General features: G+C 33.8%; 1 long non-coding RNA gene and 2 pseudogenes across 6 annotated transcripts; all 3 read right to left on the bottom strand.

The window, feature by feature from the left end:
- Positions 1-593: 593 nt before the first annotated feature.
- LOC106395551 lies at positions 594-6264 on the bottom strand (annotated as a pseudogene).
- Positions 6265-10538: 4274 nt separating this feature from the next.
- LOC106388962 lies at positions 10539-15183 on the bottom strand. 6 transcript variants are annotated; one of them, XR_007318457.1, is made up of 11 exons: positions 14833-15144; positions 14622-14732; positions 14297-14365; positions 14094-14160; positions 13923-13974; positions 12143-13837; positions 11917-12035; positions 11280-11660; positions 10996-11199; positions 10816-10845; positions 10539-10707 (listed from the first exon to the last, which is right to left on the bottom strand). It is a non-coding gene; the product is annotated as an uncharacterized LOC106388962 (long non-coding RNA). The 6 variants fall into 6 exon arrangements; XR_007318453.1 differs by having other exon boundaries at positions 10816-11199; positions 11917-13480; positions 13618-13837; positions 14833-15183; XR_007318455.1 differs by having other exon boundaries at positions 10816-11199.
- A 1839-nt stretch (positions 15184-17022) lies between these two features.
- Positions 17023-19789, bottom strand: LOC106373790 (annotated as a pseudogene).
- Between the last annotated feature and the right edge of the window lie 247 nt (positions 19790-20036).

Below are 20036 nucleotides of genomic sequence, written 5' to 3' on the forward strand. Positions count from 1 at the left end.
CAAAATTTTGGGGAAAATCAGAAGATTCGGTTTTATGAAAATTTTGGATTTGAAGATAAATATTGGAAGATTTCAGCCACGAAAAACCTATTCAAGATTCGAGGACGAATTTTCTTCAACCCGGAGAGAATGATGCAGATAAGTATTTGGAATATTTCCAAATATCTTGTTATTTATTTTATTAGTTATATTAATTTAGATAATTACCTTTTATTTGTATTTTCTATATCTTAATGGTTTTTCTATTTTAATTAAGATTAGAGTTTTCTAGATTTAATGATTTATTATAAATAAGCATTGAAGCCTAAAGTTGTATTCAGACTTTGATAATTAATAAACTAGCTGTTTTGCTTTATACCTTGTTCGATTTGATTAAATTCATCAAGCAGGAAGTTGGTCTCAAGAAGCTATTGAAAGAAACTCTTGATCGATCCAAGAACAAGTCTCTAAGAACCCCAAAGTTCCTTGATCGACCGTTCAACCTATTTGTCCGCTGCATCAAGAAGCCAAGGAACAAGACTTACCGAAAGCAATTACATACACATAAAAAAAAATATATATATATATATATGCATTTTTAGAACTCCTAAACTAGAATTCCCATTGAGGATGCTCTTTTTTTCTTAGGTTAAATTCATTTTTGTTGGTAAAACTAATTCATACTTTATGTTCATTTCTTTTTTAAATTAATGCATTTCTTTCACCGAATGAAATTATGTTCAACAAAAAGTAGCAAAGTGGAGATTTTTGTTACAAAAGAAAATAGGATAATATATATAGATAGGAAAAAAAATGAAAAACATAAATATATACCTATGTATCTATATATTTTTGTTACTATTACAAACGCACCGCACTTATCCTGCCGTTGTTTCGCACGTCACCATTGAAGCCATAGTTGTTAGGAGTAGGTGGAGATTGATACTAGTGGATGGCCCATCACCAGTTTCTAATCGAATTCGAAAATAAAGTCCTACCGTTTGCTTTAAATAATTGACATCTCTAATTGAAATGCATCATATAACCTGACGTTAAAATCTACAAAACAATACACAGATAGTTGAACGTCTCTTTTTACGTTGAAATTTAGATAAAAGAAATATTCAGATAATTTAGCTTTTGGTAATACGGTTAATAAATTGTATTTTTAGGATATTTGGTTACTTAAAAATTAAATATAATTATTATTTGTAGTTAAATAATTTGTAATTTAAAATTTCATATACCCATTTGGTTCTCGGTTCGGTTTCAATTTTTTTATTCCAAATAATAGGATCTGCTGGATTATTTATGAAACTCAGTTCAAATTTATTTTCATTTTTCTCAGTTTGGTTCCTCGGTTGCGGATAAATGTTCCCAGATTTACACACTATCTTATATAGAAATTAATTTTAAAAATTCTTTAAGTCTGAAAATAAATTTACGATTTCTAAGCGCGGATCAAAATCTAACACTTGTTTAAATGATTATATATAGGATATGTCTAAACACTATTTGAAAGCCACGTATGAGTTTTTGCATTCGTTTGAAACTTTTTTTATTGGGGCCTTTTTTATTAATAGTATATATCTTGTGAATTTTTCATAATAATTAAGGAAGCCCATCTTCCAGAAAATCGCTATCAAGATTTAGATAAAAGAAAACCACGCGTTAGTGGTCCAGTGATTAAACTCAACCTGAGAAGTTATGGATTCGAATGCCGCTGGGAGGTGATTATCTTGAGGGACCTTCGGACTCAACGGAGAAGTCTGCTGATGTGTGGCCACTGATGAGATTTACATGGGATGATCACCAGCCCTCCTGGATGCCTCAACGGGCTCCCCGGCTAAGCTCCTGTGGACGGTCATTGGCGCTAGTCGGATCCTCTCGAGGCTCCGGATACCAGGGTTATAAAAAAAAAGATTTAGATAAAAGAAATTATAGCTTGTTATCCATAAATAACATGTTGGAGAAACATAAAACACGATCATTTTGATTCGTATTAGTCAAATATCTAAACCGAGAGAGGAAGAGCTAAAAAAAGAAAAAAAAGAGCTAGAGAGATAAGTGGAGAAGAGATCTGACATAAAACAAATAACCCCTTTTTTATTCTGTTAATTAAGGGTTGTTTGGTTGGTTAGTGTCTCGTTCAAGTAAGAATCATTGCTTGGTTGATGAACATACATAAACACTAGTCACTACAATGTGGCTCATGTTCTTTATTCCTTAGCGGGTTTCCAACGGGTGGTTTCCATTATTTTTACAAAAATCAGCTCTTAGAACTGTAAAATAAGGATCAATTTTAGAGTGTTTCTTGCACTGTTCGCGGGTCCCACCGACACGTGGCGGTCCGCGATTGATTCATATTTTAATTAATTTTTTTAATCAGACAAAATAAAATAAAAATCAAAAAATCAAAAAAACTACCTATGAAACCGTGCCAACTATCGCATGCCTTAAAGATGGTCTAAGACCAACTCCATCCATTAGAACCCCTAATGGGCTCTAATGATTAAATTATTTGGTTTAAAAGTGATTTGATAAGTTAAGAACCTTGGTTATTGGAATTAATTTTTTCTTCCTCCAATGGGAGAACCCCATATGGGTTCTTAAATATTTTTTTAAAAAATTTTTTTGTTTTAATTATAATGATTTAAAATAAAAGCATACATAAAATTTTTAATAAAAATTACATAAAACATATGAAAAATACAAATACAGATCGTAAACGAGAAAAAAAACCGATTAGTCGAAATCTTGATTTGTTCCAAATTTTTGCCAAATATGCTCAACCAAATTAGCTTTAAATTGTTGATGTATTGTTTTATCACGAACTCGATTCCGAATGCTCATCATATTGCCGAGATTTGAAGGCATATCTATAGAATACGTGAAATCCACTTGGGAAATTCGGTTTGATTCCGGTTGTGCGAAAACTGATACATCAAACTGAGTGTACCCATCTCGTTCGTCTTCTACGATCATATTATGTAAAATGATACATGCTCTCATTATCTTCCTAATTTTTATTTTATCCCACAAAAGAGCTGGATGTTTGACTATGGCAAATCGAGTTTGCAAGACCCCAAAAGCACGTTCGACATCTTTACGTACAGCTTCTTGATGTGTAGCGAATAAGGATGCTTTCGGACCTTGCAGAAGTGGAATAGATTAGACAAAAGTAGCCCATTTTGGATAAATACCATATGTGAGATAGTAAGCCAAATGGTACTCGTGTCCGTTGACAATGTAATTAACTTTTGGAGCTCGACCTTGTAATATATCATCAAAAACCGGTGATCGATCAAGAACATTAATATCGTTTTATGTACCTGGAGGTCCGAAAAAGGCATGCCATATCCAGAGATCTTGTGAATCTACAGCCTCTAAAACAATGGTTGGCTTTCCTGATCCACGTGTATATTGATCTTTCCATGCAGTCGGACAATTCTTCCACTCCCAATGCATACAATCAATGCTTCCTATCATCCCGGGAAATCCGCGTATCTCTCCAATATCGAGTAGTTGTTGAAGATCATCTGGCGTCAGTCTTCTTAGATACTCATCTCCAAATAAATTTATGATTCCTTCAACAAAATGTTCCAAGCATAAAACCGTGGTGGTCTCACCAAGTCGGAGGTATTCGTCGACCGCATCAGCTGGGCAACCATATGCCATCATACGAATTGCTGCCGTTGCCTTTTGTAACGGAGAGTGACCGAACCTTCCAGTAGCATCTCTTCTTTGTTGAAAGTATGGGATTTCAGCGGAGAGTCGATCAACAATACGCATGAACAAGGGCTTGTTCATTCGAAACTGGCGTCGAAACATCTGAGAAGGATATGTTGCATCTTCACTAAAATAATCGTTCCATAACTGCATGTGTTCTTGTTCTCGTTGTCTTTCAATGTAGGCTCATTTCTTTTTTTGACCTTGATGCTTCTTGGCAATTTTCATGACGAATGAGGAGATTTTCGAAGTGTTGATCGAAAATTCGATCGAATTTTTTATCCATTTCATCATCGAAATTAGTTGAAGAAGAAGACGCCATTATAAAAATGTTAAGAAAGAAATGTGAAAAAGATCTTGATTATTTGGAGAGGAATAAGAAAGAAAGAAGGGTTTTGGTTTTGGTTTATTTGGAGAAGAATAAGAAAGAAAGAAGGATTTTGGTTTTGGTTTATTTGAAGGGTTGTTGTTTTGGGTTATCTCGCTCTCCCGAGTTGTTGTTTTTGGGAAAATAAAGAAGCTCTTGCTCTCTCTCTCAAGGGTGATCAGAACAAAGAAAGAAGCTTTGAGATAGTGTTGCTCTCTCTCGTGGTGGTACAATATATAAAGCAGCTATAAAAAAATAGAACAAATACATTGTCTTCTTGTGTCACAAGCAATGTCAACTCATAAAGTTAGAACAAAAAAATACAACAAGACAACATCATAGAGTGATTTTGTGTCACTAGACAACAACAAGACAACAAAAAGACAACAAGACAACAACATTATCTTCTAGTGTCACGAGACAACATGAAGAGTGATCGAATGGCTTCTTGTGCCACGAGACAACAAGATTGATCTTGTGAACTTGTGTCTTCCTGTGTCTTCTTGTGTCACGAGCTTCTCATGTCTACTCACATCTGCAATACAAACATAAAGACAACAAAAACATCAGACCACCACAAAAGAACAAAGACTGAAAGCAACAAATTTAAGCATCAGACCATTACTCTCGTTATTATACATGAAACCAACAGAAACATCAAACGAACAGAAAGCACCAAGCCATTTTGCATTAAGCATTACATTAAGGGAAATATTTTACAGAACAAGACAACATCAAAGAGTGATCAGAGGAGACAACATCAAATATTTTACATTCTAAGGCATATTATACTACACAAACTCGCCACAAACTCAAGAAACATTAAGCGCTACTAAAGAGAAACAAAGACCATCAGACTAGCTTGCCAACATGTCGGTTATAAGCTTATTTTTCAAAGATATTTCTAGTTCAGAAAGTGGCTCAGTCTTGGCAATTAGACTAACAACCAATTTCTGCTTGTTAAGCTTATCTTTCAAAGCAAAGTCTTTCTGTTTAATCTCCCAGATACTCTTGAACTCCCTTCCTTCTTCTTCCAGAGTCGCTGGCTTACTCACAGCATTTTTTCCTTTCGCCTTTGCTGCTTTAACACCTTCTGGCCGAGCCATTGCTTCATCCTCTCCTGCAACAGAGGTTGATGACTGAGCCGATAGGTCGTCTAACTTCCTTCTCTTGGATTGAACTTTATCTTTAGTAGTTTGTGTTCCACACCACTTCTGATCATGGCGAAGCTCCAACCATGCGTGCTCCAAGGTGAACTTCAACTTATAATCATTGTAGTAAATCTCGTGAGCCATCTTCAAAACGTCATCCTCGTTATGTCCACTCGATCTCTGTTTCGTTGCAGCTTCATAAGAGCCAACGAACTAACAAACCCCCTCGTTAATCTTACCTCACCTCTGTTTACAGTGCGTTGGCTGTCTCTTTTGCAAACCATTCATCTTAGGACTCGCAGCAAAATAACCAGAAATGCGTTTCCAAAAAGCTATTGCTTTCTGCTCATTCCCGACCACTGCATCTTTGGAGGTGTTCAGCCATGCACTTATGAGCACAACATCCTCTGTTGGAGACCATTTACGCCTCTCTTTACGGTCAGACACAGTCTCTGCCTCTTCATTGCCATCTTCAGTCCATTGTGAACCGAAGACAGAGGCATTCGAGGCAGAAAGTTCTACACTAGGGATTTGAGCAGACACAAAGGCGAAGGAGGTGTTTGGGTGTTGGCTGTTTAAGAGATTTTGAAAGCTACAATCTCGGCTAAAAGGATCCATACGAAGAAGCAGGAGATACGAAGAAGATGGAATACGAAGAAGAAGGAGATACAGAGAAGGAGATACGAAGAAGAAGGAATTAACTTGTTGAAACAAGTTAGACAGTTTTTATTAAGGATTTAACTTGTTGAAACAAGTTAGATAGATTTGAAAAAGGAATTAAAGTCCCTTTACTACCACAACCACAAAACATTAATCACATCAACCCAACTAACAAACACCATCAGACTTAATTCCATTAAATTTCAAACCTATCTAACAAAGCATTGAAAGTGACTCAAATCTATCAGACTTGCATTGCATTGAACCCAACTAACAAACACCATCAGACTTACATTGCATTGATACTAAATTAAATCGTTGCAACCAACTCAAACAAACTACACCTACAAACTAAGTAAAGTTAAGCCAAATTACCTCCTCGTTGTTGTCTTCACGTTTGGTTAATGTCTCTGCTGTGGTTATTGTCTTATCGTTTCACTGTAAATGGCACTAGACGAGAGCCTCCTTCCATAAAACAGAACCAAGACTAAGCAAAGGCTAAACTAAATCTTCACAAATTAAATACACTAACTAAGAGTAAAACTCACACGAACCTTTGTTGAGTAGCTTGAGAGGACCACCAAGCAGAAAAGTACTTGCTACTGTGTTTAAAACCTATCAGAGAACAAAAGATTTAAAAGTGAGATTAGAACCATTAATCATGTTTGAGAAAACTATATCGAGTATGAGAAAACTATATCGAATCAAACACACACAAGAACAGAGCAAAATGTATTCCATTATGACTGTGATCCGAGAGAACAACATTCCAATTAGAGGTAAAACTAGTTTAATACGGTTCACATTCATCAATCTCATGAATCATGTTTGAATCATGTATGATGTTTGAGACAAAACAATCAAACAAGGATCAAACCCACACAAGATTCTAAACCATTAATCTGATCTAAACAAGGATCAAACACACACAAAATCCTAAAAAACATCTCATAAAGATCCCACCTTTGCCGACAAAACAATGAGATCACAACAATTTCACGAAAAAAACAAATCGCAAAATTTATTTTGCATGCAAAATAAAGATACTTACGGATGAGAGACGGCGACGAGAAGATCCGTAAAAGGGGAGGACTCCTTCTGGAAGATAAGCTTCGTCGAGGAATTGGGAGCGAAACGTATCACTGATTGACAGAGAACACAAAGGGACAGAGCAAGAGAGAAGACGGCGTGACGGAGAAGGAGGACCGATCGTGACAGATGACGGAGTGAGACACACGGCGGACTCATCCAGTGAGACGACGGAGTGAAAGAGAAGCCGGCGACGTCGAGAGAGAAGATGGAGTGAGAGAGAAGTCGGACCGTTAAAAAGAGAGGAGACACTTTGGTTTCGTCGAAACCCCGACGAAGAGAGAGACACAAAAAAAGGGTCCAATGAGACGCTTCCACGTAAGGGTTCCTTACCTTCTCTTAAACTCCCATAATTAGAGGCGGTCCTAAGCTTAATTGCCCTTTTTCATTTATTTTTACTGCCTTTTTCTTAAGAGCCCATGCTTAAGAGCCACTAATGGACCTGCTCTAAGTCCCACACTTCTTGCTTTTATGACATTATAAACGTGCTTTAGTTATTACCAAACAGTGGAAGTTATGATACAACTGAGATCCTTAATTTTCCTTAATCTTTATTCCCAATCAAAATCATAAACGTACTAATTTTTTATTGGTTTTTTTTCCATATATTAGCAGGGGGGCTCCTTAGCGGGTTTCCAACGGGTGGGTCCCATTATTTTAACAAAAACCGGTTCTTAGAACTGTGAAATAAGGATCAATTTTAGAGTGTTTCTTGCACTGTTCGCGGGTCCCACCGACACGTGGCGGCCCGCGATTGATTAGCCTTTTAATTAATTTTTTTAATCAGACAAAATCAAAAAAATAATAAAAAAATCAAAAAAGCTACCTATGAAACCGTGCCAACTATCTCATGCATTAAAGATGGTCTAAGTCCCACACTTCTTGCCTTTATGATATTATAAACGCGCTTTAGTTATTACCAAACAGTGGAAGTTATGAAACAACTGAGATCCTTAATTTTCCTTAATCTTTATTCCCAATCAAAATCTTAAACGTACTAATTTCTTATTGGTTCTTTTTTTTCATATATTAGCAAAAGGGGGGGGGGGTCTTTAGCGGGTTTCCAACGGGTGGGTCTCATTATTTTTACAAAAACCGGCTCTTAGAACTGTGAAATAAGGATCAATTTTGGAGTGTTTCTTACACTGTTCGCGGACTCCACCGACACGTGGCGGTCCGCGATTGGTTCGCCTTTTAATTAATTTTTTTTAATTAAACAAAATAAAAAAATAATAAAAAATTCAAAAAGCTACCTATGAAACCGTGCCAACTATATCATGCATTAAAGATGGTCTATTATGACATTATAAACGTGTTTTAGTTATTACCAAACAGTGGAAGTTATGATACAACTGAGATCCTTAATTTTCTTTAATCTTTATTCCCAATCAAAATCTTAAACGTACTAATTTCTTATTGGTTCTTTTTTTTCATATATTAGCAAGGGGTTGTTTGAATATGTTTTCTTTTAGTATTCCATTTGCATGCATTTTTTTATTTCTTTACATGCATTTTATATAGTAAACTAGGATCGACGGGCGGGTTATAATTTACGTATTATGTATATGTCTATATTATTGTATATTTTCTTTGCATATGTTTTATATTAGGATTTGAAAAAATGTATAATAATGTTTATGGTTGTTAAGATGTTTGGGCATGGAGAAAATACGTTTTAGCTCTTATTGGTAGTGTCTTAGATTTGCTTTGGAACTAATATGTGTTAGTGTTGTTTGCTTTACAAAATGATCTGTGCGAGGAAATGATTACCGGAGTTCAACCGCATGAAAAATTAGATGTGGTGTGAGTGAGGTTGTATGCTTTCGAATTAATATGTGTTAATTTTGTTTAATCCTTACATAATAGTAGAAAAGAATCAATAAATTTTAAATAACTAAATAGGAAAAACTGCCAAATAAATCCCCAACTTTCAAAATTAGACCAATAAAAGCCTCAACTAATTAGCAAGCCTTTTAAATCCCATATTTTAAAAACTTTCCCATTTAAATTCCAAGTTTCTGTTGACCAAACCATTTAACATACCTTAAAAGTCAACTGTTAAAAATATATTAACACCGTTAGATATTAGAACTACGTTGACCTAAACATAAACTTCCTTAAAAAAATAATTGCAAATAACCTTACTTAGTTGGATATTATGAACGAGAACACAACCAGCTTTCAAGCCAAGGCAAAAGAGGAACATATATACAGCATCATCACAATCAGGTGGGACCTCACGGCTATGTTCTAGTGATCTAACACAACACAACTGAAGTTAATGTAGCTACATTGTCTTTGAATTTGAATGTGAGTTAAAAGCGTGTAAACTGTAATGTTTTTTTTTAGCAACACTTATGCAATGTTTAACTACAGTTTAACATATTTCAACACGAAGAGAAAAATGACCAGAAACGCAAACAGTAAAAGACCACGAACCCATATTCAAAACAATAGCCAAAAAGGCTTCTGTTTCAGAACCTCACGAACACACAAGTAATCAAAAAGACTTTCGTTCTCTTATCAAAACATAAGTTTGGCACTGATGAGAAGAATTATGATTTGGGAAAAAAAAAAGAGAATTTTTAATTTTGGGAATTAGGGCTTGAGAATTGGGGATTTAAGGAGAGTTTCATTAGGCTAAAACGATGTAATCCATGTTTAACGATGTTAATATATTTTTAACAGTTGACTTTTAAGATGCGTTAAATGGCATGGTCAAAGTAAATTTGGGATTTAAATGGGAAAATTTCAAAAGTATGGGATTTAAAAGGCTTACTAATTAGTTGAGGCTTTTATTGGCCTAATTTTGAAAGTTGAGGATTTATCTGGCGTTTTTCCCTAACTAAATAGGGGTAAACTGAACATTTAACATTTTTCTTAATTAGTGTGAAAAATTAGAACGACATCTAATCTGAAAAAAAAAAGTTGAATATTATATTATACTGGTGTTGTTTTTTATGTGTGAGTACAGTTTCAATTAGAAAAAAATGGTCGGCTAATATATATTATAACAACTCCGTGAGCTTTCATTTTGTGGTTGTTTAATTGTTTTGTTAAAATAATTTAGTTTAATGGCTAACTGTTAATATTTTTAATGGAGTTAATAAATAAAATACTTTCTTACAGTGGCATTAAAAAACATAAGTATAATAAATATGATGATATTTTAATAATCTCATAAAAATATATTAACCTTCTGACAAAAAAAATATTAACCTTTTTATATATAAATGTTTTGTAATAGTTAGATATTATGTTTTACATTGCGGAAAGAGATACATATATGAATATTGGATAGTAATATATGAATTTATTTTGTTACTTCGAATCTCTAATGAATCATAAACCAAAGGATTATATTTAATAGATCATAAAGCAAATGATTATTTTGAATCTCGAATGGATTATATTTAAAAATATAATTATACTGAGTGCGGGTTTATAACTCTAATTTATAATAATAACTAAGTTTATTTTTAGCAAATTTTAATGAGTTTTCAGAATTGTCGTGCATGTGAAAATATAAATTTAACCTACTTTTGTTTATATTTAAAATAATATATTTGAAAAATGTAACTCTAATTAGTAAAAATATCATATTCTAATAATTAAACCTGAGCATTACAAAAAAATTTCTATATATTTGGACATCGGTTTATAATGAATGTGTATTATTGAAATTAACAGGATGTCTTCATGTCTTCACGCCTCTGTATAGCCTCATAACACCTGAAAGGGAGGATAACATTTTTTTAATCAATAATATTCTCATGTTCGATACAACAACAAAAAAGAATATAAAAATCAAAGAGCAAAAGAGAAAGGAGGAGCTCTCACTTATCACAAATCTGACAGTATTTGCACCGACTGCATACCCAACGATTCAAGATACCATCACCGCACAGCAATATGTGCAAGAAGTTTGCAAGTGGACAGCAATAAAGTCCTCAGTTGTCGCAAAAGGAAAACAAACGAACAAAAAAGATAATAAATTACTTTATAGAAAGTAAAGATTACTTTATGCATTTGCAGCAGATCCTTGGAAGCATTCCCAGATAAATCAGTCTGTGCAGAAGCTTTTAGAGCCTTTTTGGTAATTGTTTTCTTGATCATTGCTTTCTTCTTTCTCTTTGTGCCATCTTCTTATTGACTTATTTGGTATATGTATAAGATCCTCTGCTGCGCTTGGCCGGTAGTCACCATCGAAATATGCGAGCCTAGCTGCAGTAACCATAGCTTTACATTCATCGTTTGCATTAAAAAATTGATCATTTCTACATATATAAAGTTGAGTCAGTGACCTCAACAGAAACTGGCATGGTACTGTTCCAGGTTGTGTATGAAGCACATGTTACTAAGCTTTTGTTCTTAACATTCTAAACTTCTTTCCTCTGTTCTCTCTCGTTCAACATTGAACTGCAACTCAATGTTTCTTGACCTGTAACGGTGTAACCTCGTATTATTTCCAAATCATCTTCGATTAGTGGCAACCGGTTCTCTGCGTACTTCATGATGAGTGTGCATATATTCTCTGCTTTGACCCGTCTTGCGTTTATAGTTGTTACAACCGTCAAGAAGTGATCAAGTTGAAGGTTCGATTTACAACGATATATCTACATCTTCTGGTATGTCATGATTATCATTGCAGGCTTTCCAAGCAAGCAAGTCGCAGCAATGGTTGCCTGAAACCCTCATGAACATACAGAACAATCAACAAACGGTTTTAAATTGTCTTATTCAACATATGTCAAACAAAAATCTAAACAGTAAACTTGGTAATAAGGATTCAACATGACAGAAACATTAAAAAATATGACAGAACAATCAACGCACAGACTAAATATTCCTCATTTAGAAAACGTCAAACAAATATCTGAACAGAAAAACTTAATAAGGCAAAAATTAAAATTATGAACGCAAGCTATAATACATAACAACCTGTGAATCCAGTATGAGCTTATCCACTCGCCTGAGTTTGCCACCGCCTCAAGACGTTCCTTGCCTCCCAGAAACGGATCAACCGCAATTCAACGGTGGAGGAGCATCGTCGATTCGGTCTTCAAATCAAAAAGGAAAATTGATGCTCTAGCCAGTTCTCAGAAAATAAGTTTAATGGTTAGTTTTGAGGGATTGAGGAGATGGTTTTCAGAGGAGGAAACCTGACCTTTTTATACGGGCAGATACACCGCCTCGCAAGACGGAACTTCACATTGATGGCTATATAGTGATTGTTCGAGTTAAGAAGAGGTTAAATGGGATGAAACGGAAGCATTTCGACTAATGAAGAAGAATCTCAACCGGCCTAATCGAATCCACCAATAGACGAACCCTAAATTTCGATCAGACGCGGTAGAGGAGATAAAGGTTACTCAATATTGGGCTCGGTCACTTGAGTAAAGCGTGAAGACCAAAACTCAACTAAACCCAATAAATGTCGTTGGTTACTTAATGAAACGCAGAGTATTTAGAGGAGAGGGACACGTGTCTACTACTGAAGCTTCGAATTTGTGATTTGGCATCTGACGCAGACCCCTTCGAAAAAAGGCAAACACTATTATATAATAGACTAGGATAGCCCGGGATTTTTGTTTAATTTTTAATCTTAATTATATATTTCGTATGTATATTTTAGCATATAAATATTATAAACATTAGATATTTAATAAAAACCAAAACTCTCGAGAATTTCAAGCGGTTGGTAGCGGAAAACTCTGGAGCCAGCTTTTGAATTTATGAAATTCGGAACGGTTTGAAACGGTTTAAAGCGATTTGAATGATTGTTGCAAACCGCCGACAACCGCTACCAACCACAAAAGTTGCGTTTGTAAGTCTATTTATAGTTTTTTTACCTGCGTCCAGCGTAGGGAAGAACTCTCCCTTTTTGAAATCTGCCATCATCTCATCAAGCTTGATTTTGAAGATCCGACATTCTAGGTCAGGTCGGCTATTAGCGGAATCACCTCCATACGCATCAAGATGGTTACTGAGTTCCACCCAATTAGGATTAGCAGTGACAGTGATAAAGAGATGAGGATTCCCATACCAACGGCATATAGCCATTGCGTCCTAATACTTTTCAGACATGTACCGGGGTCCAGCAGTGAAGGACGAAGGGAGGATGATCTTCTTACCAACTTGTGTAGCATCCGCATCGCCAGTTTCAACGGCGTCACATACATTGTTATACAGGTCTGCTCGGAGGTTTTTCTGATTTAGACTCAAAAATAGCGGAAAAACCAGTCGTCCTTAAAAGACATAAAAATTTAGAAGCATACTTTGAGTTTACTAAGTAAATAGTTTTTCAATGGCAAAAAAAAAAAGCTTGAGGAGTAATAGAAAATGATAAACAGTGAATGTGATACTGCAATGTTTTACAGTAGGAAAACGCTGTTACACTGCAACAATCTGATCATTTTATAAAAAGTCATTTCTTTGATTTTTCCACATCTGCTTTCTATATTTGCCCTGAGTTCACCTCAGTTTCGTATCAACATATTTGAACCTGTTGAAAGATAAAAATTTAAAGTATGATAAAAAAAAGTTTGGAAGAGGAAACACACAGAGAGGAAGCTGTGTGTTCTTCAAGGGATGGATCGAGGAGAGAACAATAAGTTTTCCTCACAACAATGGGACCTTTACCTCAGACGCTTAACAGAGGCTGTGCTGTTGATGGTGATATCATCTGAGCTCTGCATTGCTTCCCTGCCGGATATATTACTATCTCGATAATCTTTTGTTGACGTTGTCGCTGAGTCGGACAAAACTTCGAGAGGAGAAATGTATCACGGACCAGTACTAAACGTGCAGCGTGAACCCTTCTGGCAGCAAGTATCTCATGGGAGGAAATAGCCAACTCTCGCTACAAGTATATACCAGTAAAAGTCAAGTGCCCATTTGTTTTTTGTTTCAATAAAAGAAAATCAAAGGGTAAGTATTTAACTTACTTCTAACTTCTCCCTATTGACCATCCGCTCGGCGTAACCTCTCAAGTTCAACCTGAGAGAGATATAGCAAAATGTCCAAAAGTCAAAAAAAAAACAAAATTTGCGAGAGAAAGCAAAACATGCTTAATGCAGCAATGGTAAAAACATGTATCCTTCTCTAAGAACTCTTACCCTATTATGATTGAGACTTTTCAGTTCCTCTGCCCCCTGCTCTGCCTCCATGTTTCTGAGATTTAGCCTGCCAACAGTCAGACATCTATAAGCAAACGAACTTCAATTGTGGTGCTACAGCAACCGATTTTTACTCTGAAAAATTTATTTGCTTGATATGATTGTGAGTAAGAAAGTGATGATTTTGACGGATGGAAACTCACCTATATATATAGCTTCAGATGCACCGACTTTAAGGAAACTGAACGTGAAATTGTCAAAGATCGGAAAACCTACGTATATCATTTTTCATGATTTAATTAAGCAATAGTTTCAAATGTATGAGTTTAAAATTTATGAATGTGGAGGCCGTAAAACTATTAAAAACAAAAGATATAAGATCAAGAAACCTGCATATATCTAACGTAAACAGTTCAAAGTTTATGAATGTCAAGGCCGGAAAACTTAGAAAAAAAACTTGAGATTTACTATCGGGAAAACTAAAACTTCAAAAAAAAAAAGAAAGAAAGAGATTTAAGATCAGAAAACCTTGGCATAAGGAGAGGCATATCCACCCCATCAACTCCCCACCACGTTTGAAGGTTCTAGCTTCCCAAAATCTCAGAAGCCTCACTTCGACGATAGGAGAACGGTGGCCACCTTTAGATCACGAAGAAGAACAGATGGATTAGCCATATAACTGAAAATAAGTTTTGGGGATTATCACGAAATGAGAGATGTTCAAAGGTTGAAATATTACATATTTATAAGCTGAGATATACCGCCTCTGGCAGGATATTCATTGAATGAGGACGTCGTTCTCGATGGAGTTAGGGAAGATTCATAAAAGCGTTAAATCCAGACAAAACGTACCATCTCTGAGGATTCAATCAATGAAGACCAAAAGACGAAATTGCAACACGACATAAAATCTCTTCGAGATGATTCGGCTGAGACGGCATAGTATATCTCTTTTGCTGGTTATGGTCCGAGCAGATCGAAGAAGATAATGGAACCCCTAATTCCGTAAGCCGCCTCTATGTTGTATCTCACTATGGGCCTTGCTAATCTATATTCTCATTTTTAAATGAAGGCCAAGTAAAGCCCGTTCAGAAACAAATCAAAACAAAACTCGTAACTATTAGGACACTTAAATGAAACACAGAGTTTAGTATTAGATGGGACACGTGTCAAACGTGGAGAGAGGGAATTGTTGTGCTGGCATCCCATGTGGCATAGCTGGGAGTGATTGAAACCCTTTTTTATATATAGACTAGATTTGGACCCGTGCGTTGCAACGGACTTTATTTGATATTTTAATTTAATAAAAAATATTAAAAAAATTATTATTTTTTTTTAAATTGTTTTTTCATATGTTATGTGAAATTTATTTTATAGTTAAGAACTCGTTTATACACATAAGTTTCAGTTAATATTTGTTAGAGCTAGAAAAAACATCCAAACGTAAAAATTTAAACCGGATCCAACCCAAAATAATAATTATAATGAAATAAAAAGGAATTTAGAAGTTAAATAAGGCCAAGAAGCAATGACAACATTATACACTTTCTTATGTACTAATTTAATGTTTTATTAAACTTATCTGATGTTAAATAATTTTCTTGATTCATTATTTATTAATGATATATTTTCATAATAACATTTTAATTTAAATGAATTATAAACTAATTCATATCAAACATGTGTTTGATTTTCGTATAACCAAACACATAAATACCAATCACGACAACATCCTAAGTTTTGATTTTTTATTTTAAATTTAATAGCTTTAACATCATACTCGTTATCAAAATCTTTTTTTTTTAAATACTACTAAGTATGTATGTTTACTTTTGTTAGGCTTTTTTTAAAAGGAATTTTTTTTTTCTAAATCTTGTTTTTATTTAAAATTAAAAAAAGAAAAACTATCAAATACTTTTTTATATTTTTGTTTAGGATTTTAGAAAAGGAAAAGTATTATCATATAAACTTTTACAATTATCTTATGTTTTGAATTTCAGAAAAATCTTATTGCTATCAAATAATTATTTCTAGTTATTATTAAATAATTTTAAATTATGATTTTTACGGTTCATATCAATACTATTTTTACACTTCATTTTTAATTATATAATTTTTAGTATTATGTTCATTATCAAATTTTCTATACTATCAAATAACTTCTTACAATTCTCTTTTGGTTAGGAATTAAAAAATATGATACAAATCTCTTTTGTTTAGAAGTTTCTTTTTAAAGGAAAAGAACTATCAAATATATTTTTTACAGTTTTAGGGTGTTAGAAAAGAAAATTAAAACTACATAATCTTTTATAATTATTTTTTTCTAGGATTTAGAAAATAAAAATACTATCAAATAATTATTTCCAGCAAATATTAACTATTTTTAAAAGTTGCTATTTTCAAAATTCGTTTTCTCAATATCACTAATATTTTAAATTAAATATTTTCAGTATCATATTATTTTCAAAATTCGTTTTCTAAATATTACTAATATTTTAATTAGATATTTCAGTATCATATTTATCATTAAATTTAAAAAGTAAAAATTAACTTTACAATTCTATTTGGTCAGGATTTAAAAGGAAAAAAATCTTATTTGGTTAAGATTAAAAGAGGAAAAAGTTATTTTTCAAATTTCTTTTATTTAGGATTTTAGGAAAAAAAATTATTTTCACATAATGATAGAATTTTATTAATACATACACAATGTTTTTTTTTGTACAAATGTCACAATCATATCGGGTAAAATATTTGAAGTTATTTTTAGTTTATAATTTTTAACACAAAATTATCTATTAAAAAGAAAAGTTAGTTATTTATAAGAAATGAGTTACTTTAATTTTCTTAAAGGAAAATTCCAACTATAATTTGTTCTTGTTTTTTAAGAATTTTATACAACTAATATATTTTCAATAAAAAAATTATTTTTAGTTAATATATTTTGTCTTATACATACAAACATATATTTCTCATATTTACACATATTTATGTACGATAAAAACATAATAATAAAAAAAATTTGTGTTAGTGTCATAAGATGTAAAATTGACACATGTCGCAATCATGTTAATTAACAACTTTGAAGAACGAAGTTTTATATAATAAGATAGATAATAGATATGTTAAGATTCACAAGCTTTGATGACGTCATCTCTCAGAATTGGAACCTCCGTAAGCCAAGAAGTTATTTGATTGTGTCAAATACAGGAAACGTAAAAGCTAAAGATCGGGAAAAAGAACAGAGCAAAGAGAGCGGGTGAAGAGAAAAGAGAAGAGGAGATGGGATCACACAAGAAAGACAAAACATAATTACAAAGATACTCATGATCACTCATAAACACCCTTTGTATATTACTCTATGTTTTAATTGTGAGAACAATAAAAGAATTTACACCTTCAAAGGCTAACTTTCTCTCATCCTTGTGTCATACATGTCCTAACTTCTCTTTATACTGATGATAGCCTCCGACCTAGAGCTTCCTTTTAGATGCGTTTGTATATTTGGTCTTGAGACAAACATTTCCCCCTTAATTTCTGAATCAACAAGACAAAAGCAAGAAGCTCCTCGTTGTGCTTATAGTTATGCCGTAAAAAATACTGGACTTAATTTACTTGAGCAACAAAGTTCTCATCTTCACAAAATATTAACTAAGAAGATGTAATATTATTACACATTAGAGAAGGCACAAGCAATGCTAAGAGAAGATAACATCCGATCCATTGCTAACCTAACTGACACTAATGTGATTTAAAGTATGTTTCTTTCCTCTTCTTCTTCTACTATTAGTCTACTATACACACTGTTCTCATTTTGGAGTAGTAATTCATTTTAAAACAAATCATATGTGCCCCTTCCAGATTCCATGGGGGATTTAACTCAAAAGTCCTCGTCAATCTTGAATTCGCAATTCTTATACCCGTCTTGGAGGCTTGACATAACCGATGCCTTTTGATACTCTCCCTTTCTCTTGTCAAAGAAGTTTTGTCTTCCAGATTTAAGAGGCTATAGACGACTTATTAAAGATTTCAACTAAAATATTTTTGTTTGCATATACTTTGGTGCCTAAAAATATTGTTTTAGGAGCCTATGTTTGTAATTTTCTTCAAAAATTTTTTTTTTTTTTTGGGACAGTTTAAAGTCAATGTTACATTCGGTTTTTCCGAGGACGAGCATAAAAGTACCAAAGTCTCACTTCACCGATGAAGAGAACGCTGCTCTTGATCAGGTCTATGTGTCTTTCATTGAGATAAATCAATTACTTACTGGAGAGATATGAACTCCATCCAGTCAAATGGATTTTCTGCTTTGTATCTCCTATCACATCCCAACGTAACCTACAGCAAAAAAAAAAACAAGACAAATCTATGAGCTTGAAGTTCATGTTTCAAAATGCCATAAACAAAAGGAACAACATTTATTTCCTTTTACCAGAAAACGGTCTGCAACAAATTGTATGTACTGGCTCATAAGGTTTGAGTTCATTCCAATTAAAATCACATGGAAGGGCCTTGCAGACAAACTCTGTCTCAATTTCTACTGCCTCATGAACAATCTGATAAACTTTCTCTACAGGAAGCTGCTTCTGCAGCAAACTGCAAAGAAGTATAATAAGGAGTTAATGGATAATAAAATCCAAAGTGGTCCTCTGTTACCATAGAGTCTCTTTCTTACCTGTACAAGAGACAAGCAAAGTAACAGTGGCGACCCTCATCTCTTGATATAAGCTCGTATCAGAATGTCAAACCTGGCATAAGACCTCTCTTCTTAAGCCAGATGATAGCATAGAAGCCGCCAAAGACATGCAATGCTTATACACGCAGTCTGCTTTTAAGAGCTACATATGCGCACGCAGCAACAGGAAAAGGATACCTTCCCTAGAAGAAGATTCCTTCGACTCATGCAAAAGCAAACAGCCTCACAGCAAAAGACATAGGAGTGCAGACAATAGTATTACTGTCCGACTGATGTTTCTTCAACTCTTAAAATCTAAGCACTTAACTCAGCACCATGTCTGAAACCTTTGAATCCAATCTAGACACCATTTTGCCTTGTTGGAAATGCAGGGGATGGTCTCAATAGCATTGAACAATCTATCCTTCTCCTGTAAATCCTTTATAAATGTCTCCAGAAGTTGGCAACAAAAAAAGCTTTGTTGACAACAACCAAGCTCCTATTTATGACAACAACAAAGCTCCTCTTGGGTACTCGTTACATGTCTTATGGTTTGGTCCTCAGATGTTTATGTTCATTTCACCATGACCTAACTTAGGCCTTTGTTCTTTACCATATGACTTGAAACAGAACGTAACAGTGTTGGCATCTCTATGTAAACATTATCTATTTTAGCTAGGCTTGTTTTCATCCTTTTCCTTAATGATATCTTGAGGCTTTGCAGTGAAATCAAAACTGAAAACATTTGAGATTGTCCAAGTCCATACTTCTCTGCATACAAAACCATGCCCGAATGAATGTTCTCCATGGCAATTTGAAACCCGTAGAAAGCACGGGCCTGAAAAATCCATATAATCAACTGTCTCAAAATCAAACAGAAGGTTCAGGTTTCAAGATATGTCATCATGCCCTAAGCAACATATGTGACAACTCTTACCTCAGGAACTTGGACATCGTTCAAGAATCTAGCAGCTAAATTCTCGAAAACGATTCCATCTGATGCAGCAAAAAAGGCCAAAACGTGGGTAAATCATTATAATTCAGTAAATTTATCTATACTATTATTTAAAATTTTATTTTAATATATATATATATATATATATATATGAATTAAGTTTATTATATAATTGCCATTTTCGTTATTAATATTTTATTTTTATGTTTTTTTATTAATACATTCCTTTTTATAACTAAATTGTTATCAAAAAAGAATTTCATATAAAAGACAATATCTAGAAATATTTTCGTTTTTATTAATAAAACCATATTTG

Source organism: Brassica napus, chromosome C1 (genome assembly GCF_020379485.1).
Source record: "Brassica napus cultivar Da-Ae chromosome C1, Da-Ae, whole genome shotgun sequence".
In the NCBI taxonomy this organism is placed as follows: domain Eukaryota; kingdom Viridiplantae; phylum Streptophyta; class Magnoliopsida; order Brassicales; family Brassicaceae; genus Brassica; species Brassica napus.